The sequence below is a fragment of the Canis aureus genome, chromosome 26 (genome assembly GCF_053574225.1).
Source record: "Canis aureus isolate CA01 chromosome 26, VMU_Caureus_v.1.0, whole genome shotgun sequence".
NCBI classification, from domain to species: domain Eukaryota; kingdom Metazoa; phylum Chordata; class Mammalia; order Carnivora; family Canidae; genus Canis; species Canis aureus.
Window position 1 is genome coordinate 36,991,851 of NC_135636.1, and position 27,203 is coordinate 37,019,053.

Here is a 27,203-nt window from a genome sequence, read left to right on the forward strand (position 1 = left end):
AGGATTCACCATCATTAAAAGCAGGGTTAGGGGTACCTGAGTGGCTTAGTGGTTGAACGTCTGCCTTTGGCTCAGGGCATGATCCTGGGGTCCTGGGATCAAGTCCCGCATCAAGGCCCCCACAGGTTGCTGCTTCTCCTTCTGCCTCTCTCTGTGTTTCTCATAAATAAATAAATAAATAAATAAATAAATAAATAAATAAATAAATAAATAAATAAATAAATAAATTCTTAAAAAAAAAAAAAAGCAACTGTTATTATAGGAGCAATTATATGTGAATGTGTTTTTCCCTTCTACCTACCGGAAATAGGAGAAATCTAACAGACCTATTGGCTCACCCTGGATTGGGATTTTCCACCTGGACCCTGTCCCCAATCTACTAGGCGATGGATCACTATGTTCAGGTTGCCCAGAGGAAAGAACACTGTGATCCTTGTCTCAGCTCTGTGACCAAGAGCAAGTTCTGTAGCAATTCTAGGCTTCATCTCTCCCCTGGTGGGAGTGAAAAGTGTAGGGTTGTATGTTCTTTCTGCCTTTAAGTTTTCAGATTTTGTGAAATCCAAACCTGGGAATTGTCCCCAGAGCATAGCTTCAGTCTAGGCTTTGCTGTGTTTCTGGGTATATCCCCAGAGAAGTTTCCTTGGGTCTCATTTTACCCATTGGTAAAATAATCATGTTAAATAAGCTCTGTGGTTTTCAAACTGTGTTCTGAGGAGCCCTAGGAACTGTGGTTGGGGAAGCACGCTAGTGCTTTATATGCTTCAGTCCTGGGTAAGGTTACATGTATAACAGGTATTCTATTATTTACAAATTTAAAGATTGATGCCAGATATTTGTTCAAGGACAGCCTCTTCCCTGAAAGAGTTTTCCCCAAATAAACATTCTTAGAAACCAAAACTTACTCCTTTAAGCATCATTTTGATTTGTTATCAAATGGGAACGGATATCAAGTGGGTTTAGATGTCTTGTCTTATTGAACATAAGAGACTGAATATTAAAATTTTCTTGATGTTAAGGATCATTGTTAATGAATATCAGTGTGACACAGGGGCGCCTCGAGCACCTGGTTGAGTGGGAACAGCTATCACCCCTTCATGGACTGTACCCATGTGAGAGTGCTTCTTTAGTTTGTATGTCTGTTTGCTGTGATTTCCTCTCTCCCCCATGGCCTTTGGGCTGATGTCCTCACACACTGCATGGAGGGGTCATTCTAGACCCTGAGAAGGTCTGACCACAGTGAGGCTCACTTTTAGGGGCATCCTCACCCTCCTAGTATACTTCTCTCTCCATAAATCAGTGGTCTCGGGCTTCCTCTCTTGGTTGTTCCAAGATACTTCAAACCCAACACTCTTGTCTCCACTTCCCACCAACAGCACCTTTTCCTTAAAAGGCTCCTCATCTCTGTGCCTGACCCCAGGAAAGAAACCTGTGGCTCATACTGGATTCTTCTGTCATCCTCAATTTCACCATCTGATTAGTTACCCTGTCCTGGATCTGCCCCCAGAAGAGCCCAGTAACTTTTCACACGTCTCCTGATTTCTCTGGAAGGAAGGAAAAGGCAGGGTGGCAAGATAAAAAGAAGGAAATGAGTACCGAGCCTCTCCTCTTTGTTATAGGCACAGTATGAAGAATTTGACATCAAACAGGTGGGATCAAATCCAGGGCTGCAGCTTCTTCGCTTTGTGACCTTGGCACAATAACATCTCCCTTCCTGAGCTTGTTTCCTCATCTCCCAAACAGGGTCGATAAGGTGTATTTTGAAGATGAAATGACACAATAGACCTGGTACATATTCAGTGGTTGGTGTATTGTAACCAAGCCTTCCTGTCATCCCTTCCTTCCTCCTTCCTTCCTTGCCTCACAGTCTGTCTGTCTTCCTTGCCTCACAGCTGTACTTTTCCATCCAGGCAATGCTCTCCCCCACAGGCATGTGTGCTGTTTGGGGTGTGGGCATGAGATGAGGCTGTGAGTTGCATCACCTCCTCCAGTTTCCTTTGCTGGCCTACAAATGTCACGTTCATCCAAATAGCAATTTCAGGGCATACTTCTTTTCTGATTTGTTGGTGCTTCCGAAAAAATTAAATGGAGAGAACATTGAGGTGCCAAGAACATGTTGAACTCACTGTAGAAGCAGAGTCAGCTATTCCCCCAAGTCCCAAAGCTCTAAAATTAGACTCAGCCAACCCTGTGAGGAGGGCTAAGTTTACTCTTGCCCCCAAAGCAAAGGGCATCCTATTTACCCGAGGACCTGAAGTTTGTGGGACAGACCCTCAAGGCCTACCCAGAGCTCATAGCATCTCTCACCTCTATCCACGTCCATGTTGAACCATGTTCTATGCGTGAGGCTGAGCCCCTGCCAATCAATGTCTCATTTAATTGTTTTCTCTTTTAAAAATCAGCTGTATTGAGATATAATTTACATGTGAGAAAATGCACTCATTCCAGGTGTCCAGTTTAAGGAACCTTGACAAAAGCCCACATTCATGTAACTACTGACACAGGCAAGACAACATTTCTATCACCCTGGTAATTTTTCTTTTAAATTCATAAATGTTACAACCACCCAGAAAAGAACAGAGATTAATATTACAAAGTAACATTTACAAACTTGCCACCAAGATTTAGCAAATGTTACCATTTTGCCATATTTGCTTTGGTCTAGTCTCACTTCTCATTCTCTCTCTCCCCTCTCACTTTATCCACCTTCCCTTTTAAAAAACTGGAAAAAAATTCTTTTGAAGAAACAAAACATTTTAGATACACTTGGACCCTTCTTCATCTCAATCCTCAAAGGTAACCACTGTCATGGCCTGTATTTTAAAGGTAACATGTCCTACCTGCGCTTTGAAACTCTTATTGTATTGTGTATGATCACGGACAATATACAGCTTTGTTCGGGAGGCTTCTGATATTTACATAAAATAATGCCATAATGTACATGTCCTTTTACAACTTACTTTTATTCAACATGTGGTTATGAGATCTAGTCACCTTTTTTACAAGTTGATGAGGTTCATTCACCTTAATATAGTTTGTGGTATACGACTTTTAAAATTTCCTTATCCAGTCCCCTATTGGCAGGCAGTTAGATTGTTTCCTTTTTTTTTTCTTCTTCTTCTTAAAAATATCAGTGCTGCAGGGAATATTCTTGAGCCTGTATTTAAGAGTTATTCTAGGGTACTTGCCTGAAAGTGGAATTGTTGGGTCATAGCATCACAGGGCATACACAACTCCAGCTTTACTAGATATTGCCAAATTGCTTTCCAAGGTAAGGGTACCCACACCCAGACTATACAAGACTTCCTATTTTCTCGCCTCCTCTGTATTGTTAGATAACCACCCCCCACCAGTCTAGTATTTATGAAAGGTCTGTCAGTTGTTTTAATTTGTGTCTCTGGTCACCAGTGAAGCTGAGCATGTTTTCATATATTTATTGGCCTTTAAAGTTTTGTTTTTTTTTTCCTGTGAATGTCTGTTGATATTTTTGTCTTCTGATTGCTTCTACTTCTACAAAATACCAAGCAAGGTCAGCAGCTGTGAGTGAAAGGTGGTGGGAGTTGGAGATTTGAGGGGAGTGTTAGAGGGGAGAGTGGTTTATCTTACTTTGGGTTGCTCAAAAGCAGACCCTGAGACAAGGATGTAGTGCATGTAGTATATTTGGAAGGTGATCCCAGGACATACATATGGGAGAGGGAGAAGTGAGGCAGGGAAGGGAAGAAAGCCAGTGAGGGGTTTATGTGGGTAACTGCAGGTCAATCCCACTGGGGAATTCTGGGAGCCACCTTTGAGGGGAAGGGAACTGGCGTATCTATACATCAACTCTGGGTGGTTTTTCCAAGAAGGCTACTCCTGTGTGGGGATTCCATAGGTTTCCAGCACTTTCACAGCTGCACTGGTAGAAAGAGACCTCTGGCACCAGAGAAAGCCCTTAGGAAAAGACATGTAGGTAAAGGCAATCAGGATTTGGATCAACACTGAAATGGTCAGTGTCCCAGGCTCATGAGTAGGAGAGTGAATTAATCAGTGACAGTTAGTAGGCTGACTGGGCAGTGCCATAAAGTGTGCTTCAGGGCTAATGGTGGTGGTTTAAAGGGAGCCATGAAATGTCTGGGTGACTCAGTAGAGCATACAATTCTTGATCTCTGGGTTGTGAGTTAAAGTCCCATGTTGGGTGTAGAAGTTACTTAAAAAGAAAATCTTAAATAAATAAACAAATAAAAAATGGAACCAGAGAACATGACAAGTGCCCAAAGGATCTTGGCTATCACCTACCCTCTGGCTTATAGATGAGGAACTTAGGCCCCCTAAGGAAAAGGGACTTTCCCAAAATCACAAAAGGACTCAGTGGGGGAAAGATGGAAAGCCATGTCCCGTTAGGGCCTTGCACAGAAAATAAAACAATTTTTTAAAAAGATTTTATTCATTTATTAATGAGAGACATAGAGAGAGCGAGAGAGAGAGGCAGAGACACAGGCAGAGGGAGAAGCAGGCTCCATGCAGGGAGCCTGACATGGGACTTGATCCCGGGTCTCCAGGATGACACCCCGGGCTGAAGGTGGCACTAAACCACTGATTTGGCACTAAACCAAATAAAACAATTTTTTAAAGCTTTTACAGGGCAGCCCGGGTGGCTCAGCAGTTTAGCGTCGCCTTCAGCCCAGGGTGTGATCCTGGAGACCCAAGATCGAGTCCCATGTCAGGTTCCCTGCGAGGAGCCTGCTTCTCCCTCTGCCTGTGTCTCTGCCTCTCTCTGTGTGTGTGTGTCTCTCATGAATAAATAAATAAATAAAATCTTAAAAAAAAAAAAAAAAAGCCTTTACAGGGGCACCTGGTGGCTCAGTCAGTTAAGCATCTGACTCTTGATTTCAGCTCAGGTCATGATCTCAGGATCCTGGGATCAAGCCCCAGAGACAGGCTCTGCACTCAGCTCAGAATCAACTTGAGATTCTTTTTCTCCCTCTGCTTCTCTCCACTTGTGCATGCTCTCTCTCTCTCAAATAAGTGAATAAATCTTTTAAAAATTAATAAATAAATAAATTAATGAAATAGCTTTTATTTTACAAAAGTAAAGCATGATTACTGGAGAAAATTCAGAAAATATGAACAGAAAGAAATGTAAAAATCACATCTGTAACTGTAAGCAACTTAGTTTCTTTCTAGGCATATCCATATCCAAATAGTTTTTTTTTCCATATAGTTTTTCTTCAACAAAATTTCTTTTCTTTTTTTTTAGGATTTTATTTATTTATTTGATTTCAGGGAGAGAGAGGCAGAGAGAGCAAACATGAGTGGGGGGAGGGGCAGAGGGAGAGGGAGAGAGAATCCCAAGCAGACTCTGTGCTGAGCATGGAGCCCTATATGGGGCTCAATCCCATGGCCCTGAGATTGTGATACAAGCTGAAATCAAGAGTTGTATGCTTAACTGACTGAGCCATCCAGGCACCCCCCCAAAAATTTCAATCACATTATACATGCAAAACTTACCCGCCTATAAAATGATTTTTTTCATATTACAGTGTATTAAAGACATACATTATATGTATGTCTTTCCATATCACTGAATATTCTACATAAATATTAAGTGCTCCACAACATTCCATTGTTAAACATTTAAATTGTTTGCATTTTTTTCATTACCATGAACACCATTGCAACAAATTTCCTGGAAACCAACTCTGAGCATGACCATGACTATTTCCTAAGAATAAATTCCTAGGAATGGAATTGCTAGCTAAAAGTATAAGCACTTTTTAAGGATTTTTTAAGGGTGTTGCTACATATTGCCAATTTGATAAACTTTGTTAACTTTGGGAACGATACAACTATTTGCCCAGTTGCTCAGGCCAAAATTCTTGAGTCTTGCCTGTTGTAATTTTTTATTTTGTATAAGATTCCTTTAGGGTCCGTGGAAATAGGTTTGCTAAACAAAAAAGGTATGCTTGTGTCGGGGCTGAGTGGCTCAATTGGTTAAGCGTCTGACCCTTGACTTCTCCTCAGGTCATGATCTTGGGGTCCTGGGATCAAGCTCCACATTGGGCTCCCTGCTCATCAAGGAGGCTACTTGAGATTCTCCCTCCCTCTGCCCCTTCCCCTGCTCTCTTTCAAGCTCTGGGCCTTTCTCTCTCAAATATTTTTAAAAAGTATTCTGGTTTGCCATTTTGATATACACTGCCAAATTATCTTTTTCAATTAGCAATAATCGCGTCTTGGATAAACCTCATTGGCTACGATACTGCCACGGTGCAAAGCTGCCAAATTATCTTTTAAAAGTATTTACAGCAATTGAAAGTTCTTATGTAAAACCATGCTATTTTTCTCCCTTTTCTATTAAATATTTGGGTAGATTTAAGTAGTTGTTCCTTTTTTGGTACAGATCATGTACATTTTTGAAAGTTTATTTTTAGATCTATCTTTTGCTTTTTATTGTTGGAATGAATACCATTTTAAAAATCTGCTATAAAAAAAATAAAAAAAATAAAAAATAAAAAAAAATAAAAATCTGCTATATTTTCTACTTGGTCATTGCTGGAAATCTAAGAAAAGTATTGATTGTAGTATATTTATTTCAAACCATTTAAATATTTATCTATTATTATTTTTAATAAGTTTTTAATTGATTTTCTTGTTTTTTCCCCTAGGTAGAAAATTATATAATATGTGAATATTGATCATTTTGCTTTTTCTGCAAATATCTATACCTCTTGTTTTATTCTCTTCACTTCAGAATAGAGGGCAAAATGGGTGGTAATGAATTGTCTCTTTGTCTTCCCCCATGATTTAAGGGGAATTCTTCTGGTGTCTTCCCACAGAACATGATGCCAATAGTTATTTGATGTGCATGTGTAATTTTTTTTTGATCATGCTATGGAAATATCTTTCTATTCTTTTTTGTTGTTATTGCTGTTTTTGAGAAGGGCTGTGCAGAGAGAGAGGGAGAGAGAATCTTAAGCACTCTGCAGGGAGCCCAATGTGGGACTTGATCTCATGACCCTGATATCATGACCTGAGCTGAGATCAAAAGTTGCACATTTAACTGAATGACTCACCCAGGTGCCCCCTTTCTATTCTTATTTTATGAAACATTGCTATCAGGGATATATGTTATTTTAAAAAAACAGATTTTGGGCATTTATTGAGATTATTTTTTTCTCTTCTTACATCAATAGCCTATACAATTTTGAACAATTGTTGCTTAATCTCATATTTCTTCTTTTAACATACTAGTTAGTTTATTTGCTAATATTTTAATTATTTTGCAGGTATATTCGTAATTGGGTTTGTAGTGTTCCATTTTGTGCTTTGTCTATTCTTTTCATTTTGAGTCCTGCATAATTTGTAAAAATAATTGAAAATTTTCTTTCATTACGCATTGAAATAATTTAAATGGCAGTAGACTTCTATGATATTTGAATGTTTGAGATAATTCTGCTTTATCTGATGTTCACATTGAGGCTATGCTTTCTTCTTGTTCACATTCCCTAGAACCTTTTTGCTTTTCTTCTTACTCATAATCTCTCTGAATCATTTTGGTTCGCTTAAGTGTTTTGTAGGCATTCCCAAGCTGTATTTTGTGTTTTAATTTAAGCACGTTTTAAAAAATATCCTTAAACTCTTTTTCATTTATTGTCATAATAATTTCTGTTATTTAAAAATATTCAATTATTTTGTTGTGATTCACTGCAGTATTACTTGCTTTAAATGCTGTAACATTTATAATTTTTGAAGTAATTTAATGATGTAGATTCTTAGACTTATTAATAATTGAATTATTATTCCTAAATTCTGTAGTCCATCAATTTTAGAAGCAAGATCTTGTCTTGTGTCTCTCTCTATGAAAGAGGAAAATTACACATTTTTACTTCTTTTTATCCCCTCCTCTGTCAATCTCAACTCCAAATCTACTGCACCAGATTAGTGTATTCTAAATTTTTGTCCCACTGTATTATAATGAAATTATTATTGATAATTTTATCATGTGCCTTTCTCCATCAAGGAATTGAATATTTCTATTCTGTTTTATAACCATATACCTAGCAGTTATTAAGTCTTAATTCCACACTTAGAATTGGGGTGGATTTGACTCTCTCCTGTGACACAACTTCCATGTTCAAAGTATGTATTCAGCTAGTTCTTGAGAAAAAGTGTTTGTGATCTTCTCCCCAGATTCTCCAATGTTTCATTAACATCTTGTCTGCTTCCTTACCAGGTTATTGGCGCTTTGGCTGGACTCAAAGTTTGGGTCCATGTTCTTTTTATTCCCTCAAACCTTGTTTTGTCTCTGGCAGTGAATTGTGTGGCAGAAAAGTCAGGGTCCTGCTTCTTCTACATGGATATTTACATAAATTTATATATATATATATATATATATATATATATATATATATATATATATATATATAAAATGAAATACTTTTATCAGAATTTGCTTTGTTACTGTTTGACCAATATGTTTTGGCCTCTCTGGTAGGAATGCCAGTTGTCCCACAATGAATCTGTTGTCTTTCCTACATAGGTTTTCCCATTCTTTTGTTCTTTGTCCCTATATCCTGCCTTATTTTTCTCAAGCCTACTCCTCCCACCTCACTGATTTGGGTTTCTTCAGTGATGAGTCTGTTTTTCATTGCTTTGTATATCTTTTTTTTTTAAATGTTGCAATAGCATTGTTTATTTCCTTAATGATTTTTCTTAGCATCACCCATTCTTTTGTTAACCTGATCTGTTGTTATAAGGATCTCATTTTTTTCTTTGGAGCCCTTGATGATTTTTTCCCCCCATTCCATTGAGAGTGAAAAGTATATTTGCCCCAAGTTTTCATTTGTTTTATGGGTTCAGTTTTCAGAAACACATTCTTCATATCTCCATGCTACTATGTTTATTTCATTCTCTTTGGTTGGAAAGTTTTGGCTCATGTCCACCTTTATCATCTTTGGATAGAATTGCATTTAGGATTTTTATTTGCCTCAAACTAGCATGGACAGATTTTCCTTGGTGATTCCCCATACCTCACACTTCATCCCTATGTATTTGAGTAGATTTGGCATGATCTTACTAGAACCATACAAGTGTCTATATATTTTAGATGCATTTAGAGAAAGATTTAGAAGGATACAAAACTAACAGAAAATGTTGATTACTTAAAGGTAGATTTGGAGAGAGAGACTATTAACTGTTTCTTTAAAAATCTCTTTTTAAAAAATGGACAAACATGAATATCAGATAAAATTTATAAGTGACTAAATTACCATGTAAAAAGATGCTTGACTTTGCTGATATCCAATGAAATGCAAATTAAAGCAACACTGAAACATTATCCTTTGTATATCAGATTGGAAAAAAAATTAAAATTTTGTAATACTTAATATGGTAAAGATATGGGGAAAGATACACTATTTCAAAAAGTTTCTTTTGAAAAGGGAACTTGAAGACTGTATCATATAACTTAAAATATTATTTCAGGCATTTAAAACCCAGATTGTAATGGGGGTATGGACAGAGTGGGTTAATTTAGTCTTTATGTATTTTGACTAAAGAAATATTTCATATCCTTTTAAGAACACTATGAACAAATTCAAGATCAGACTTTATTTTGCCTTTAGTTTTTATGAACTGTTATGTTTGCCTAAAATGGTGATTTCTCCACTGTTTTATCAAATACCAAATACATCAACATTATAAAACAGATATTTACAGAGCCTGAGAACTTCAAGTTCCTGTCAAGGTGACCTTGTAGCCCCAGGTTGATGGCTCTTGCCCTCAAACTCTACCCCAGAGAAATGATAGAAATGGGAGAAAACATGGATTTGAGGAATTAACAAAGAACTGACAGAAATCCTTGGGGAGTCTGCAGGCTGCCTTGAGCTGGAGTGTGTATGTGTATATGTGTGCTGGTGATAGTGTGCATATGCATATGTGCTGTGTGATGGTGTGCATTTGCATGTGGTGTGTGTGTGCATGTGTGATGTGTGTTTGGTATGTGTATGCAGGTGGTGTATGTGTGCTGTGTATTGTGTGTATGCATGTGGTATATGTTTATGTGTGTTAATGTGTTTGGTGTGTGTATGTATATAGTGTGTGTATATGTGTGCTGTGTGATTGTGTATATATGCATGTGGTGTATGTGTGATGTGTGTGCATCTGCATGTGGTGTGTGTATGCATGTGTGCTGTGTGTATATGTGTGCTTGTGCATGTGTGATTGTGTATGCATGTGGTATGTGTGTGCATGTGTGATGTGTGTTTGGTGTGTGTGTTAATGGCATGTGCATGTGTGGTGTGTGTGTGCATTTGTGGTCTGTAGTGTGTGGAGATGTGTGTGTGCATGTTCACGGATGTTGAGGGGTAGGGAATAGGGCAAGCAAAGGCAATGGTGGAAAGATAGATTAGAGCAGTGATTCTCCATCCTGGCTGCACATTAAATATCATCCGAGACAGCTCTTAAAACTCTTCACACCAGATACAATGATAGGTAAGAGGAGATTTGAGTTGAAGTATTAGAAAAAGTTACAACATCTGCAACTTACTTTCAGTGGTTCAGCAAAACAAAAGTAACACTTTCACCCCCAAGAGAGAAAGGAAGCAAACATGGCAACCTTTGATTTGGTGAATCTATGTAAAGACCAGACCAGTGTTCAGGGTGCTATTTTTCCAACTATCTTATTGGTTGGAATTTTTTCTCCAAAATACAGTGTTGAGAAAATCTATGTTTACCTCTGGATCTCATCCTCAGGTATTCTGATTTTATAGAGTGTGAAGTGGCTTTTATTTTTTAAAGCTCCATATACAATTCTGATGCTGAACCAGGATTAAAACCTGTTGGGTTGGAGGAAAACTTTTAAAAGTCCTACTCTTGCTGCTCCTCCTAAAGTACCCTCATACTGTCTTTGACTACCATTTCATAGAAGTTGGAAGCAACAGCCCAGACCTCCAGTGTCAGTGGAGTAACAGGACAGCTGTATGTTCTGCTGGCCATTGTGGAATCTCCAACTCATAGTCCAAAGTAGCTAGACACTGGAGAAGTATACCTCTCATGAAAGAAAGGAAAGAAACTGTATGCATCCCATCTGAAGCAGAATTATTGAAACCAATGGATCTAGAATTTAAAATAAACATTATAAAAATACTTAAGGACATAAGGGAAGATGTTAAGAATATGAAGAAAAAATTTTAAATGGTTTAAAAGAACTGAGTGGAAATGTTAAGCATGAAAAATATAGTAGTTGAGATAAAAAGACACAAGACATGGAATTGATAGCAGGACAGAAACAGCTGAAGAACAAATTAATGAAATGGAATATCAGGTTGAAGGACTTGCCCAAGAAGCAGCAGTAAATGATAAAGAAGGAAAATATATACTATTAAAAATGCTTTGAAGTATGAAGGATAGAAGCGGAATTGCCAACATTCAGAAAATAAGAACTCTAGGAGAAGACGGAAAATGGAGAGGAGAAAATATTTGGAGAAATGGCAAAAGTTCAACTTTCTAAAATTAAAGACAAGAGGGCCTGTTGAAAAGACTTATAAAACACCATGCAGAAGAGATAGGGAAAAACCTACAACCTGCTTTAGAGTGAAACATGAGAATACCAAGGACACATTCTGAATGTTTCTGGAAAAGAAGCAGATTGTCAACAAACAAGAATCAGACTGACATCAAGAGGATACTGCAAATAATAAGGAAAAAAACAAGGGGGAGTATATATAAATATTGTCAAGTTCAAGAAATAAGGGAAATTAGGGATCCCTGGGTGGCACAGCGGTTTGGCGCCTGCCTTTGGCCCAGGGTGCGATCCTGGAGACCCGGGATCGAATCCCACGTCGGGCTCCCGGTGCATGAAGCCTGCTTCTCCCTCTGCCTATGTCTCTGCCTCGCTCTCTCTCTCTCTCTGTGACTATCATAAATAAATAAAAATTAAAAAAAAAAAGAAATAAGGGAAATTAAACCTGAGTATGGGTCTTTTTTTTTTTTTTTTTCCTGAGTATGGGTCCTAAAGACTACTGTAGTGGTTACTACTAACCACAGCAAGAACAAAAGCAGAGTATATAACTTTTTTTTTTAAGATTTTATTTATCTCTGTGTCTCTCTTTTATTTATGAGAGACACAACGGAGACATGGGCAGAGGGAGAAGCAGGCTCCCCAGAGGGAGCCCAGTGTGGGACTTGGTCCTGGATCCTGGGATCACACCCTGAGCTAAAAGCAGACGCTCAACCACTGAGCCACCCATGCATCCTAAAGTATATAAGTTTTGAACCAGCAAAAGGAAATTCCCCCTATTCAATGGGAGAAAAAAAAACAAAAAAGAATCTCTATAAGTTGTGAAATATGTTCCAATATAACAATTACAACAAATACAAATGAATTAAACTTACTTATTAAAAGACACCTAAGATTAGACTTCTTAAAGTGTCAATATTATTTTTTTAAATAAGAAATAACTTAACATGAAAAGACAAAGAAATTGGGACAAAGACTGTATTCCAAGCAAATAACAAAAGAGATCTAGGGTAGTAACTTTAATATGAGACAAAATAACATTTTTGTATAAAAAGGCATAAACATTTTATATAAAAGTAAAATAAAGAGGTTGTATACTAGTAAAAGGAATAGTATAAAAGAAAATATAACTAATAGGAAAATACATGCACTTAAAAGTATATGAATATATTGAGCAACAATTCACAGAATCCCAGGGAGGTGTTTGATAATCATTATTTGTCATTGGACATTTTATCATACTCCTCTTAGAAATGGACAGGTTAGTGGTCTAAAAAGTAATCAGAATTTTTTTTTTGAGATTTTATTTATTTATTCATGAAAGACACACACACAGAGAGAGAGAGAGGCAGAGACAAAGGCAGAGCGAGAAGCAGTCTCCCCAGGGAGCCTTGATCTCGGAATCCTGGGATCACACCCTGAGCCCAAGGCAGGCGCTCTACCGCTGAGCCACCCAGGCGTCCCAATCAGAACTATTTTTTTTAAATCTCTTTGCTACTGGTGTTTTGAGAGTTCACAATGGTATACTTTAAGCATGAGTCCATTTTTTGTGCATGTTGTTGGGTACTCATGGCCTTTTTCACTGTGGCAATTGATGTCTTTCTCTGTGGGAGAAATTGTTATTATTTTATTGTTTACATACTGTGATATGGTGAACCATAGTAAGAAATATATATTTGGTCTTCAACCAATTCCTAGCACTGACCTCCTCAAAGGACATTTGACATTCCCTGTGATCAGTGTCTTATTATGTTAATGAGGTGACCTTTAGAAAGCCCTTAGGTAACCTAGGATGGGGGCTGGCTGTTGGGGGACCAACCATGTGATCAGAGGTTTGGAACTTTTAGCACCCCACTCCCCCAACCTCAAGGAAGGAGACAAGGGCTGGAGGTTGAATCTATCACCAGTGGCCAATGATTTAACTATCTTGACTATCGCCTCTATAAAGTTTTTATAAACACAGGAAGGGGTTTGGAGAGCTTCTGGGTTGATGAATACATGGCAATATGGGAAAGTGTTGCTCCTAGAGAAGTCATGGAAACTCTGTGCTTCTTTCCTGTATGTTTCCGTATGCAACTCTTCCATCTGCTGTCCTTGAGTCATATCCCTTTATAATAAGCCAGTTATCTGGTTAAGTAAATTGTTTCTCTGTGTAGTGTGAGCCACTCTAGCAAATTAATCCAACCCAAGGAGGGGTCAGAACCTCTGACCCAGTGGGTCAGAAGTACAGGTTACAACGTAGGCCTGTGATTGGTGTCTGGAGTGGGGTAGGGAGCAGGAATCTGATGCTGTCTCCAGGTAGGTAGAGTTGGGACTGAGTTGAATTGTAGGACAGCCAGCTGATGTACAAGAGTTGCTTGTTGGTGTTCGAATTGGTATCTGAACCTATTTACATGCTGCCCTCTGCTTCTCTGGAACTCCTCGTAGTTGGATGTGGCATCTTCTGGAAAGTTTCTTATCCTGCCTGTTTTCTCTATCTTTATCATTTGATCTACTTTCTAGGAAATTTCTTCATCTGTATCTTCCAGCCCTACCATTGAGTTTTTGAAGTTTCTCCCATATTACTTTTAACTTCAAGAGCACTTTTTTTTGTAGTCAGAATGTTGCTTTTCTATTTATTTATGTATATACATATGTATTTATTTTAAAGATTTTATTTATTTACTTGAGAGAGAGCACAAGCAGCATGAAAGGGCAGAGGGAGAAGGAGAAGCAGACTCCCTGCTGAGCAAGGAGCCCAATATGGGGCTCTATCCCAGGACCCTAGGATCATGACCTGAGCAGACCCTTAACTGACTGAACCACCCAGTGCCCCATAATGTTGCTTTTCTTAAAAGAGAACCCTGTTCCTAGTTCGTGCTTGCAATGCTTCATTTCTTTGAGGAAATGAATGCTTTTTTTTTTATAAAGATTTTCTTCTTCCTAAAACATACCTATTTCTTGAAATCCCACAGTGTTTTTTATTGCTGCTATAACACATTAACACAACTACAATGTATTGTCCTACCAATCTGTAGGCTAGACATTCAATATGGATTCAGTGTGCCAAAATCACAGTGTCTGCAGGACTATATTTCCTTCTGAAGGTTCTAGGGAACAATCTGTTTTCTTTCCTTTTCTGGCTTTTAGAGGCCACCCACTTTCCTTGACTCATGCTCCCCCTCTTCATCTTGAAAACTAGTAACAAATCTCTCACTCTTTGCTAGTTGTCACATCTGTCTCTGACCATGGCCAGGAGAAGTTCTCAGTTTTTAAGGATGCATGTGATTAGACTGGGCTCATCCAGATAATCCAGGATAATCTCATTTCAGAGTCTGTTAATGAGCAACATTAACTGCTTTTGCAGCCTTGAACCTGTAAAAGTGCTGTGCAACATAATATATTCACAGGTTCTAGGATTAGGACATGGACATTTTGCAGGGGCCATTATCCTGCCTGTCTAATCTCCTTTTTGTTTTGTTTTGTTTTGTTTTGTTCTCTGATTTTCACATTAGAAGATTTCCTCAAATGTCTGGTAGTTGTTAGTTAACTAAACATGGTCTTCATCATTCACTCTATTACCATGCCTCAGAATGCTATCTATGTTGGGAAATGGATCTCTGATTTTCTCATGGCCCATTCATGTCTTTCTCCTCATGCTTCCAAATTGGAGATACTGGCATAATTTTTCATTTAGTTTTATAGCCATAGGAATATCCAACACCATATATCCTTAAATAGAGGGCAACACAGAAAATAAAGCATCTCCAGGGGTGCCTGGATGGTACAGTAGGTTAAGCATCGGACTCTTGATTTTGGCTCAGGTGGTGATCTCAGGATTATGAGATCAAGCCCCATGTTGGGCTCTGCATTCAGTGTGGAGTCTGCTTAAGACTCTCTCTCCCTCTGCCCCTCCCCACCTCTCTCTTTCCTAAATAAAAATTAATCTAGGATCCCTGGGTGGCTCAGCGGTTTGGCGCCTGCCTTTGGCCCAGGGCGCGATCCTGGAGACCCGGGATCGAATCCCACATCGGGCTCCCAGTGCATGGAGCCTGCTTCTCCCTCTGCCTGTGTTTCTGCCTCTCTCTCTCTCTCTGTGTGTGTGACTATCATAAATAAATAAAATAAAATAAAATAAAATAAAATAAAATAAATTTCAAAAAATAAATAAATAAAAATTAATCTTAAAAAAAAGTACCCCCATTCGTTTTCCAATTTAGAATAGCCTCCAAATTCTTGACCAACTTACATATAAAAAACCATTGGGGCATAATTGAAATAGATATTTACTTCTAAATTTTATTGGGATAATTTCATTACATATACACATTTACAATGATATATAACAACTTGGTGTACTGCTTTTTTCTGCTTATATTTTAAGAAACAATTGTATTCAAACTCTTCGCCAGCATCTTGGACATTGGTGTCTGTCTTCACCATCTTTTGAATCATCCAGCAGTTTTCCACAGTACATCATCTTTATCTCCCATTTGAAGCATTTGAAATACATTAATGTTTGAATCTGTATTTTTGCCATCACTGAAATTTGTATCCCACGCTACAATAACCCATGTCAGGATAGAGTTTTGGTTGTTTAATTTGTCCTAGTGGTAAATGTGCCTGACTTCCACAGACAACCATTCCCTGTATTGATTTTAAAGTGAGCGTTAAAAGCCTTGTTTACAAAGACATCTGACACTTGGCAATTGTGAGGTGCTACCTCCAGCAATAATTACTAAATCTGTGTCAAATTTCTTTGCCTTCCTTATTTACTGATTCTGTCAGGTGCCGTCCCCAATCATCCCAAACCAGCATTGATTGAGGTCATTTCAGGTTGATGTTTCTTTCCCAAACAGGATTTTTGTTCAATTTAAAGAAATTGAGAATATATTCCCATAATGTGAGAGATTTTGTAAGAACTCAAATTTAGGGCAATTCTTTTCTAAGAGTTAATTTTTAGAAATACATGGTATTTGGGGTGAATTGCATACAAAATTAATTTTATTGCTTATTCTCAGTTCCCTTTTGTCACAATCTTCTCATTTCTGGTCCTACACTTTGAACAATCAGCGACCTTTAAGGATAGGAGTTTTAATCATTTACACACTCTGTTTTCTATCTCAAGTCCTGACATCCCCTTCATGTTCAGGTATATATTCTCCTGGTAATTCAACACTTCCAGTTGATGTGATTGGTGTCGAATAGGCATCTACAACTTCAAATGTCCAAAATAGAACAGAGAAGTAGCGATGGATTTCCTTTCCCCCTTCCAGGATTGTTCTTCCTTCTGTCTTCCCATTTCACTTAAGGACTCCATCATTCGGGATCCCTGGGTGGCGCAGCGGTTTGGCGCCTGCCTTTGGCCCAGGGCGCGATACTGGAGACCCGGGATCGAATCCCACATCGGGCTCCCGGTGCATGGAGCCTGCTTCTCCCTCTGCCTGTGTCTCTGCCTCTCTCTCTCTCACTGTGTGCCTATCATAAATAAATAAAAAAAAAATTAAAAAAAAAAAAGGACTCCATCATTCATTTTGTTGCTCAGTTTCAAACACATAAAAGGTATTCTTGTTTGTTTTTTTTTTAATTTTTATTTATTTATGATAGAGAGAGAGAGAGAGAGAGAGGCAGAGAGAGAAGCAGGCTCCATGCACTGGGAGCCCGATGTGGGATTCGATCCCGGGTCTCCAGGATCGCGCCCTGGGCCGAAGGCAGGCGCCAAACCGCTGCGCCACCCAGGGATCCCTAAAAGGTATTCTTGATTCTTTTCTTTCCCTCATCAACTCCTATACCTGATTTTTCCCAGTGCTATTAACCCTCTTCAAGATTCACCACTAACTAGTCTGACCACTTCTGACTTCCTTCACTGCCCCCACCCAGGCCACAGATACCCATCTTTCTCTTTCTTTCTGGGACTATTATAAAAAACATCAACACTGGCTTCCCTTTTTCTACTCTAGACCCCATACAGCTTATATGCCACAGCAGCTGGGAGGGATCCTTTTAAAAACATAAATCCTTTGCTCAAATCCCTCCTGTGGATTCTTTTCACATGTAGAATAAAATCCAAAGCCTTCAACTGGCTGAAAACAGTGCCTCTCCATCTTTAACAGACATACAAATCATCAAGGGATTTATTAAAATACAAATTCTGATGCCATAAATCTGGAGCAATGCCTGATCTTTTATATTAAGCTTCCAGGTGATGCCCATGCTACTACTGGTCTAAGATGGCTCTTGGAATGACAGTGGTCTTTAAAACCATTCACAACCTGGCCCCTGTCTTTCTGATTTCAACTTACCATTCTCACTCTTCCTCAGTTTGTACCAGCCATCCTGGGCTTCTTCCTCCAGCATGAAAATGCTTTTTCCTGTGCTGTTTCCTCTTTCTGGGATACCCTCCCTCCAGAAACACACCAGACTCTCAGTTCTTTTGGGTCTCTGCTAAGATCTTGTTTTCCTAACTATAAGCTGTCGTGTTTGCATTCTTTCACTTTGAACTTTTCTGTGTCCTTTTATTTTAGATCTAGCTCCTGTTAAATAACATATAACAGGAGTTTTATACTTTTTATATAGTTGAACTGTCTTTGTCTCTTATTTTGGTCATTTAGCCCAAATGTATTTAATGTAATTATGGGTATACTTGAGTTTATATCTACCATTTTACTCTGTGGTTTTTTTTTTTCTGTCGTTTATGTTTTTTTCTATTGGGTTTGTGTGTGTGTGTTCTCCTCTGTTATCCTAGTAATTATGCATTTTTTTACTCTTGTTTTAAAAGCTACCATAGAGATAATAGCATGTGACTTTGACTTGTCAAAGTCCAAGGTTAGTGGGTACTTTTATCTTCTTCCCAGTCAATGCAAGGACCTTAGTACATCTTAGCATGTTTACCTCCTCCCAGCCTATATGCTGTTATTGTCACATGTTTTTTAAAGATTTATTTATTTGTTCAAGAGAGAGGGAAAGTGAGAGCATGTATGAGAGAGTGGGGGGAGGGCCAGAGAGAAAGGAAGAGACAGAACTTCAAGCAGACTCCACGCTGAGCACAGGACCTGATGCAGGGCTCGATCCCATGATCACAAGATCAGGACCAGGGCAGAAGCCAAGAGTTAGATGCTTAAGCCACTGAGCTACCCAGGTGCTCCTATCATCACTATTTTATTTCAATATATATCTTGAGCCCCACAAGCCATTGTTGTTGTTGTTATTATTTTATGTGTCAGTAATTTATTTCAATTTATCCATATATTTATCCTTTCCATTGCTCTTCATCTTTCTTATATCTCTGAGCTTTAATCTGAGATCATTTTCCTTCTTCCAGACCCTTAGTAATCTCATTTGTATGAATCTACCAATGACAAACTATCTACATTTTGTGTTTGTTAAGACTTCTGAGACAGAATTCTGGGTTGGAACTTTTTTTCCTTACAGCTTGTTGGAGATTTGATTTCCTTTAGCTCATGTTGCCAGTTTTAAGAAAGCAGTTATAAGTCTGTCTTGCTCCTTTGAATAGAGCAACCTATCTTTTTCCCTTATTGTTTACAAAAGATTTTCTTTGTCATTGGTTTTCAGCACTTTTAGTCTATTGTGCCTGGGTGTGGATTCTTTTTATTTATCCTGCTTTGTATTTTTGAGTGCTTCTTGAAACTATGCATTCATATCTTTCATCAGTTTTGGAAACTTCTGAGCCATTATCTCCTCAAATATTATTTAAGGCCCATTTGTATTTTCCTTCTGACACTCCAGTTACACATATGCTGGATCTTCTTGCTCCATTCTCTGTACTCACTATTCTCTTTCCTGCATCTTCCCTCCATTTTTCTCTCACAGAATGAATATACTTCACTCTGTGTATTTTCTTTTGTTCTATTTTCCAGTTTACTAATTCCCTGTTACAGTGGGTCTACTATGTTCTTTAACCTCATCCATAATGTTCCTCATTTTGGCTACTATCTTTTTTAGGTTCTCATATTAGTATTTAGGTCTTTTATAAATATGCTATTTTATTTTTAAAATTCCTTTTATTTTACATTTGTATCTGATTGCTCCACAACCTGGAGCTGCTGTGGGACCATTCCTTTCTCTGTTGCTTCTGCTGGTTTTATGTATGTTGTATCATTGCTCAGCTCTTTTATTAGAGGTCTGGGTTGCACCAAAAATCCAGCATTACACCATTGCTCAAAAACCTTCACTGGCTTTCCATTGTATTCTAAACAAGAGCCTGAGTTCTGGTCTAGTATTCATATCTCTCTAAAACATGGTCCCAACTCACCTGTTCAGTCTCCTGTGCAATTCTCTCCTAGCATCCAACGTCCTTCTTTAGTACAGCTGGCCAGACTGTACTGTGAACTGGGACTTCTCCTTCATGCACCTAATGTGCTATCGAACACAATGCAGCAGAGAGCATGGATTTAGAATACAGGGAGACCTGCCACTGACTAGCCGTGTGACCTTGAGAAAGTCACTTCAATTTTTCAAGTCTTGGTTTTGCCATCTGTCAGAATGGTGAATAAATCTGCCTATCTCATTCTGGTTGTGAGGCTGAAATGGAATAGGGTGTATGAAGAGCTGCAGAGGACAAATTTTGCTTAGTCTTGCATTCCTTTAATTGGGGGAGAGGCTTCCCATCCTCCTTCCACCCTTTGGTTTTGTTGGCTATCAGTCATTGCATCTGACTTCCCTGGACCAATCAGAAGTCTTCTTGGGAATTTTAAAATTAGAGTTGAAAGAAGAGAAGTGGCATCTTTCAGATGGGAGAAATGTGAGGCAGGGAGTTGGTGGTGTCCAGGTGGCCCAGAAAGACAGTGTAAGAGTGAAGTCTAGGGAGAGCTCTGGAGGCATTTAACTTTGGGTTCTGGTATTTCTGAGGCCAGCTGCAGCTCTTTTGTTATTAGGCAAACACCCACTAGTTATTCTTTTTTTTTTTTTTTAAGATTTATTTATTTATATGAGAGAGAAAAAGAGAGTGCATGAGTGATGGGAGGGGCAGAGGAAGAGGGAGAAGCAGACTCCCCACTGAGCAGGGAGCCCAGTGCCGTGCTCCATCCCAGAACCCCAGGATCATGACCTGAGTCCAAAGCAGATACTAGCTGACTAAGCCACCCAGGTGCCCCCATGCATCAGTTATTGTTTTTGCCCAAGATGGATTACTATAAGTTTTTGACTCTTGCATGAAGTTACTTGATGACCTCAGGGGTCAAGCATCAGGGGACCCTCATATGAGGTCATCTTCCTCCTCCATTCTCTCCCCTCCTTAGGGCAAGCCAGTTTTGTCTGGTTGTCCTCTCTGATTTTAATCTTCCCACCAGACCCAAGGCTGTATGTGAGCAGACAAATAGTTATCTGACTTGGTGTTCCTAGTGAGTTAGCTTGGAGTTCAGTCAGTGTTGAGGATAAGTTCGCTAACTCACAGGTGCAGACACCATCAGCAGGGCATCAAAATCCTTGCCAGGGGGATACTTAGAAAGCTCAATATGGTTGCTCAGACCTCTGCCAGCTTCCAAGGAGGGCTGAATTTGGATCTCAATGAATTTCACTGGCTAAACTACCTTCATTTCCACTCAGACACACCAAACCCAAGTTTCTGGAAGTGAGGCTGAGAGTTGCATGTTTGTTAAACATCTGGGACATTTTAATGTAACCAGAACTAGAGAATCTCTGAGCTGGGTCTTTTTTTTTTTTTCTTTTCTGATGCCTTGGGTTAATAGTTTTACTTCTTCAGAATCGTGAGCAGAGCAGTATGGGGCAAGGTATGACCAAAGGAAGCCAGTGAGCATAGTTGCTTATATTAATGGTCACAGAGGCCTAATAATTACAGGACAACACAGTGTCCCATAATTAGCGACTGCTGCTCTGTTCCTGGGGGTCAATTGTTCTGCAACAATGGCCATGCTCAGCACTGGACAGCCCACAGCTCAGCTCACTCCCCTTCACATTCCATTCTCGTGAGAGAAGAGCCCCTGGGTTCTCAGGACTTTAACCCTCTCCTGTCAGGAGCCCAAGGACTAGTGTGCTAAGGTGGGAGAAGTTCATGATCTGGTGCTGGGCATGCAGGAAAGTGGAAGAAAGATTTTGCAGAATGATTATTTGGGTCAGCTAGCACTTTGCATCTAAGTCTGTATTCCTCAGACTCAACAAATTAACTTTTGGGATTGAGGCCCAAGGATGCTCCTGGGGATTCTGACTATAGCAGGATTTGAGACACATTGACTAATTCCCAGTTCTCTTCCATTTTGAAGAGTTGGCTAAGAGGGCAGAGGGACTTAGTCCTGACATGTATCTATCACTCAGACCATAAGAATAGCCTTCCCACTTCTCAGAGGATTATGAGTGACTAGCAACAGCCTGGTGTGGTAACAAGGATACACATTTGCCCTTAAAGCCTGTGTCAATTCCTGGCTACCAGCTACCAGCTACATGATTTCAGGCAAGTACTTTAATCTCTGAGCTGCAGATTCCTCATCTATAAAATAAGGCTAAGAACACTCACCTCTATTATTTACATATTTAGATTGTTTCCAGTTTCTTCTTTTCTTGAAAAGAAATGCCACTATTCTTTGCATTATTGGTTTAGCATTCAAAGTTCTGACTAATGGGTGATACTTGGGGTCCATGAAATACACCTGGGGAACTTTTACAAAATAAAGACCTAGGTCCATTGAGTTGAAATCCTTGAGGACACCACCAACTCAGGGGTGGGTACTTGGAGAAAGCTCTGCAGGTCCTCCTGATGGACACCATCTGTTGAAACCCATCTATGAGAAGCCTACAAAGACTGTGGCATGTAAAAAATGTGTGGTTTTGTGGAGGCATTAGTTTAAATTGCATTCACTGATGTGTTGGAGCAAGTTAGCAGGGAGTGGGCCTTGTCAAGTGCCCTGCATAGACCTCTCTCTAAGACTCACAGTGGTTTCAACACTTTGATTCATTTATTTATTTATTTAATTTATTTATGTTAACGTTTTTTAAAATTTTTATTTATTTATCTATGAGAGACACAGAGAGAGAGGCAGAGACATAGGCACAGGGAGAAGCAGGCTCCCTGCGGGGAGCCTGATGCAGACCTCCATCCCAGGACTCTGGGATCACTACCTGAGCCAAAGGCAGAACCTCAGCCACTGAGCCACCACTGTCCGTGATTCCCTTATTTAATCTTAATTTTCTCTTGCTTGGCTGGACCACTCCCCTGAGCTCCTGACCCCTGTATGCAGCCACCTGCCTGCCCTCTCCACGTGGTAGTGAACAGATGTGTGCAGTGGAATTTGTTCTAGCACAATTCCCAGTCTCTCCTCAGACCTGCTGCACCCTAGTCTCTGTGGCAGCTCACTTCCTGGCAATTCTTGTCATCCCTTGGGCCAAACAATTTTGGTCTTCACCACACTCATGGTAAGGTGTCTGTACCAACCTTGTGGCTCCTACTCCAACCTAAGCCACTATCACCTCTCTCCTGAATAAGTGCGATAGCATCTGAACAATCTCCCTGTTTCCACCTTTGACCTGCTCCAGCCAAATGTCACCTTACCAGGAGTCCCTCCATGCCTCTTCCACCTCCACCTCCATTCCATTTTCCTGTTTTCTTTTTCCTTTTTTGCACTTACTACCAGCTCTTATAATTTTGCTTATTTTTGTGATCATTGGAACTCTCCTATAACATAAGTTCCACAAAGGCATGGATTTTTGTCTATCTTATCAGTACTGGGTCCTCAGTATTTAAAACAGTGCTGGGCAGCCCAGGTGGCTCAGCGGTTTAGTGACCCAGGATCGAGTCCCACTTCAGGCTCCCTGCATGGAGCCTGCTTCTCCCTCTGCCTGTGTCTCTGGCTCTCTCTCTCTCTCTCTGTCTCTCATGAATATATAAAGTCTTTAAAAAAATAATAATAAAAAAATAAAACAGTGCCAAGTGATGGACACTCAGTATATATTTGTTGAATGAATGAATAAATGAATTGCCTGCAACATCTAGGTGTTATCATCTGCATTTTATTGACCAGGAAATCGAGGTTCAGAAGATAAGTTATTTTTCCCAAGGCCACACCGTGAGGTGAGAGAAAAGCTGAGTTTTGAAATTAGGACTGACATATTCCAGAGATCATTTCTCCACACGTGGAGGAAGGGCCATTTTTGCAATCTACCACAATTTCCTTCTAAATGTAGCTCCTACTTTTGCTTTTCAGATTGATATTGCTGTACTTGTAGATCAAAATGAAGGCTTAACTTGAGGACAAAGGAGCTTTCTTGCCCCAGTCTCCTGAAGCTCTCTGCATTGGGCTGAGCTGACCCTGGAGGAAACCAGACAGCTGTTTTGGATAAGAAGTTAACCTCCATACCTCTTGTGCCCACAGTAAGGAATCATAAGGAGGAAAATACACAAACCAAAGGGAGACCCATTTGCACAAAAATATTTACCACTGAATTACTCACTCAGTAGAATCCTTGAGAGTCTCAAATCTGAGCTCCAGTGTCCAATGCTAAGAGGTCCTGGGAGAAGAGAAGGAAACAGAAAAGAGACCAAAAAGGAGTAATGCAGGCAGCAGGAAGAGGAACAGGGTATCCTGAAAGTCAAGTAAAAAGCACATCAAGGAGGATTTTAGAAACAAGATCAGTAAATGGTCTTGTGTGAAGAGAATAGTGAGTTTGCACTGAAGGATATAAACTAGGACTTCAATAAATATAATAATAAATAAATAATAGGACTTCCTATCTTGGATAAGAAGATTTAGTATGGCACAATGTTCATTCTTCTTAGATTAGCCTTTAATTCAATATAATCCCAATAAACACACACACACACACACACACACTCAAATTGATGGGATTTAATAAGATTATTATAAATCTGGAACAATAGATATTAAAGAACAGAATGAAATTTTCTGAAAAGTAAGCATAATCAGTGGGATTTACCTTACCCTTTTCCCAACCATGTTGTAAAGTTAATGAAAACCACAGAAAAGACACAGATACGGAAAACAGGGCATGGAATAGAGGTGTAGACCCGAAAACCCTTGGCTCTTTGGCATACAGCAAAGTTGGTGTTTCACATTTGGGACGGAAATGATGAATTAATCAGTAAATCATATCTAAATTGGCTAGTCATTTGGGTTAAAAAAGTTAAGCTAGAAACTATCCTCAGGTCTTTACTCCCAAATAAACTTCAGAGCTAGATCAAAGATGAAAAGAGAAAAATTTGATCTTTTAATCTATGCAATATTGGGAAAAAAAACCACAAGAGAATATTTTTGGCAAACTTTAGAAAAACTAAAGGAAAAAGCATATGATTTAATTGCCTGAAATAGATTTCTATGGAGCAAAAGAAGTTGTAAAGTTAAAAGATAATATCAATGTGGAAGAAATTCTTTAAAAATAAGTATGAGGGAAAGGGTTAATATTGTTAATATTAATTTGGATTAGAAATAAAGTTGAGGGTTAAATAAATACTTAGGTGGAGGAGAAAGAGCCTTAGACTCTGTTCATCCCCACTTCCTGCAGGTGTCCACCTCTGTGAACACTCACTAGACAGTAGCTGCCAGGTGGGCAGGCTGGGCCATGGGAGTGTGCCTAAGTACCAGGAGCTGAACACACACCCTCCCAACCAATCCTCCACCTAAAAGGCCCACCCTAGACCCTCTGGCTCCTTTCCCTCCCCCAAGTGGTAATGATGGGGACCAAGAGGAGTCCTGTGAGTCCTCTTCCCCTCAGAGGGTGATCCTATGGAACTTGAGACCATGCTGGCTGGGCATCTAAGCTGGCGTGGGCAGAGCCATGCCTGGTGGTTGGGGGAGGAGGTAGGGTGCAGAGTCCCAGGGTAGCATATTGTGAGGAGATCTGGAAATCATGAGCAACATCTAGGAGAGGAGCCAAGGAAAGGAAGATTTGGGGGTAGGGGCCCCAGGCAGGTAAAATTTAGGAGTGGAGCAGAGGTGAGCGGGAGAGTGGGGTGGTCACAGCCCTCCAATTTGCAATGAGTTCCCTTTGCTATGGGGAAGTTACCCTCATGTCCTGTTTTTAGGAAGCACATGATATGGGAAAGCCCATCCTGAGACATTACTTACTTCTTTGGTTCATTCATTCAACAAATAATTTATTATTTATTGTGGGCTACAGTGAGCCAGGCCCTGGGATTGTCTCCATTCCTGTGCATTTATAAATTTTAAGGCAGTGTAAGAATATTTGGATTTAACATGGAAAATCACAAATAACAATGTTCCCTGCCAGCTTTAATTTGCTGCCTTTCATGGGGGTCAGAGAAATGCAGGGCGTGAGTTTCCATCTTAAGGTTATTGAACCTGCTGTGTGCCAGGCACTGGGTTAGACCCTGGGGGGGGGGGGTACATTGTTGACCATCCTTTATCCTTGCTTATTAATTTAACATGAGATCCCCAAACCCAGATCACAGAGTATCCAATGTGAAACAACCTTCGGGCTGACACAGTCTGTTCCAAAGCAACTGAGATCAGTTGCCTTTTTGGCATTTGGTTTTTGGTGCTGGGCCAAAAAAAGAGTGGGATGAGGAGATTCTTACCATAAATGCAGCTGTTTAATCCAGTCACTTTGTAAGGGTCTCATTGAATTTTTGATGGAGAAGATGTTTTTGTCTGGGCCAACTTCAGGACAAAGGGAAATGTAACTAACACAGGGCAGAGTTGATAGTGTTTAAAAACATGTTCAAAGATCTTATACTTTGTAACTGAGTTGCTGAGCAATAATGGAAGAATTCCTGACACAGCAGGGTGAGCCTGACTAAGTCATACCGACTGACAACTGGGAGGAGGGGCCCTTATTCCCCAGTAGAATGCAGGCTGGATTTCAATGCCACTCACTTCCTTTGCACAGTATACAACCTATACATTGGTGCATGGTCACCTTGGCTTTGAGCTCCTAAGCCTGGGTTATGGGGTCCTTCCTCAGGCTTTGCCTCTCCAGTTGTATCCAGACTCTCTTTGCCATGCCCTATATTCTCTACCCATAACTAGCTTCATGGTGTGCTCTGCATATAATGGCTACTTCACACTACTCTGACCTTGCTTTTGCTGTTCCTTCTGACTAAAGCTTGGTCAGCTCCTGGTCATTCCTGAGACTTTGTTTGGGAGGGTCTTTGCCCTCAAAGTCCATCTGTACTCCTTCTATCCTTTCTTCTTGCCTCCTGCGGCCTCCACCCTCAACACCTGCAGCTCCTGGGTGACCCCCTCTGGCACTCACCACCTTCCCCTGTGGTGTCTGCCCACACATCTGTCTAAACGCAGCCACTCTTCAGCAGGAACCAGATCTGCTGTGTTGGTAGCTGCACCTGGCCACGGAGGAGAGTGGGAAAGGGAATAGGATGGGGAAGTGGCTTCTGGCTTAAAAAGTGGTTGGTAGGATGGAATGAGTCCATGCTGATAGGTTCATTTAGTCGTGATTCACTGGTTCAGCAAATACTCTCTGAATACGTACACTGTGTGCCAGGCCCTGTGTTGGCCCCTGGTGCACAGTGAATAACAAGACACTGTTTCTGGCTCTGCCGGAACCCCCAGTTTTAGCTTCCATCCATCACTGGAACAGAAAAAAATGTGAAGTAGTGATTCTGGTTGGAGTGGTGACAAAGGGAAGAAAAAGGCCTACAGAGCCTGGAGGGCCTAACCTGGCAGGTGCAGGGCTGCCGGGCGAGGGGCTCCTGGAGCAGGAGAACGGCAGCAGCCTGGGCCTGGGGCTCTTCTCTACCCTCCTGTAACCTTTTGGAGCCTAGGCCTTGCTC

General features: G+C 40.0%; 1 long non-coding RNA gene and 1 pseudogene across 1 annotated transcript in view; one reads left to right on the forward strand and one right to left on the reverse strand.

Moving 5' to 3' along the window:
• The window catches only part of LOC144298386 (uncharacterized), a 123,796-nt gene extending 97,595 nt beyond the window's left edge, over positions 1 to 26,201 (forward strand). The window contains exon 9 of the long non-coding RNA XR_013365377.1: positions 23,644 to 26,201. This is a non-coding gene — a long non-coding RNA (uncharacterized LOC144298386). The remainder of the gene's footprint in view (positions 1 to 23,643) is intronic.
• Positions 6,119 to 6,250, reverse strand: LOC144298928 (U4 spliceosomal RNA; annotated as a pseudogene).
• Positions 26,202 to 27,203: the final 1,002 nt, after the last annotated feature.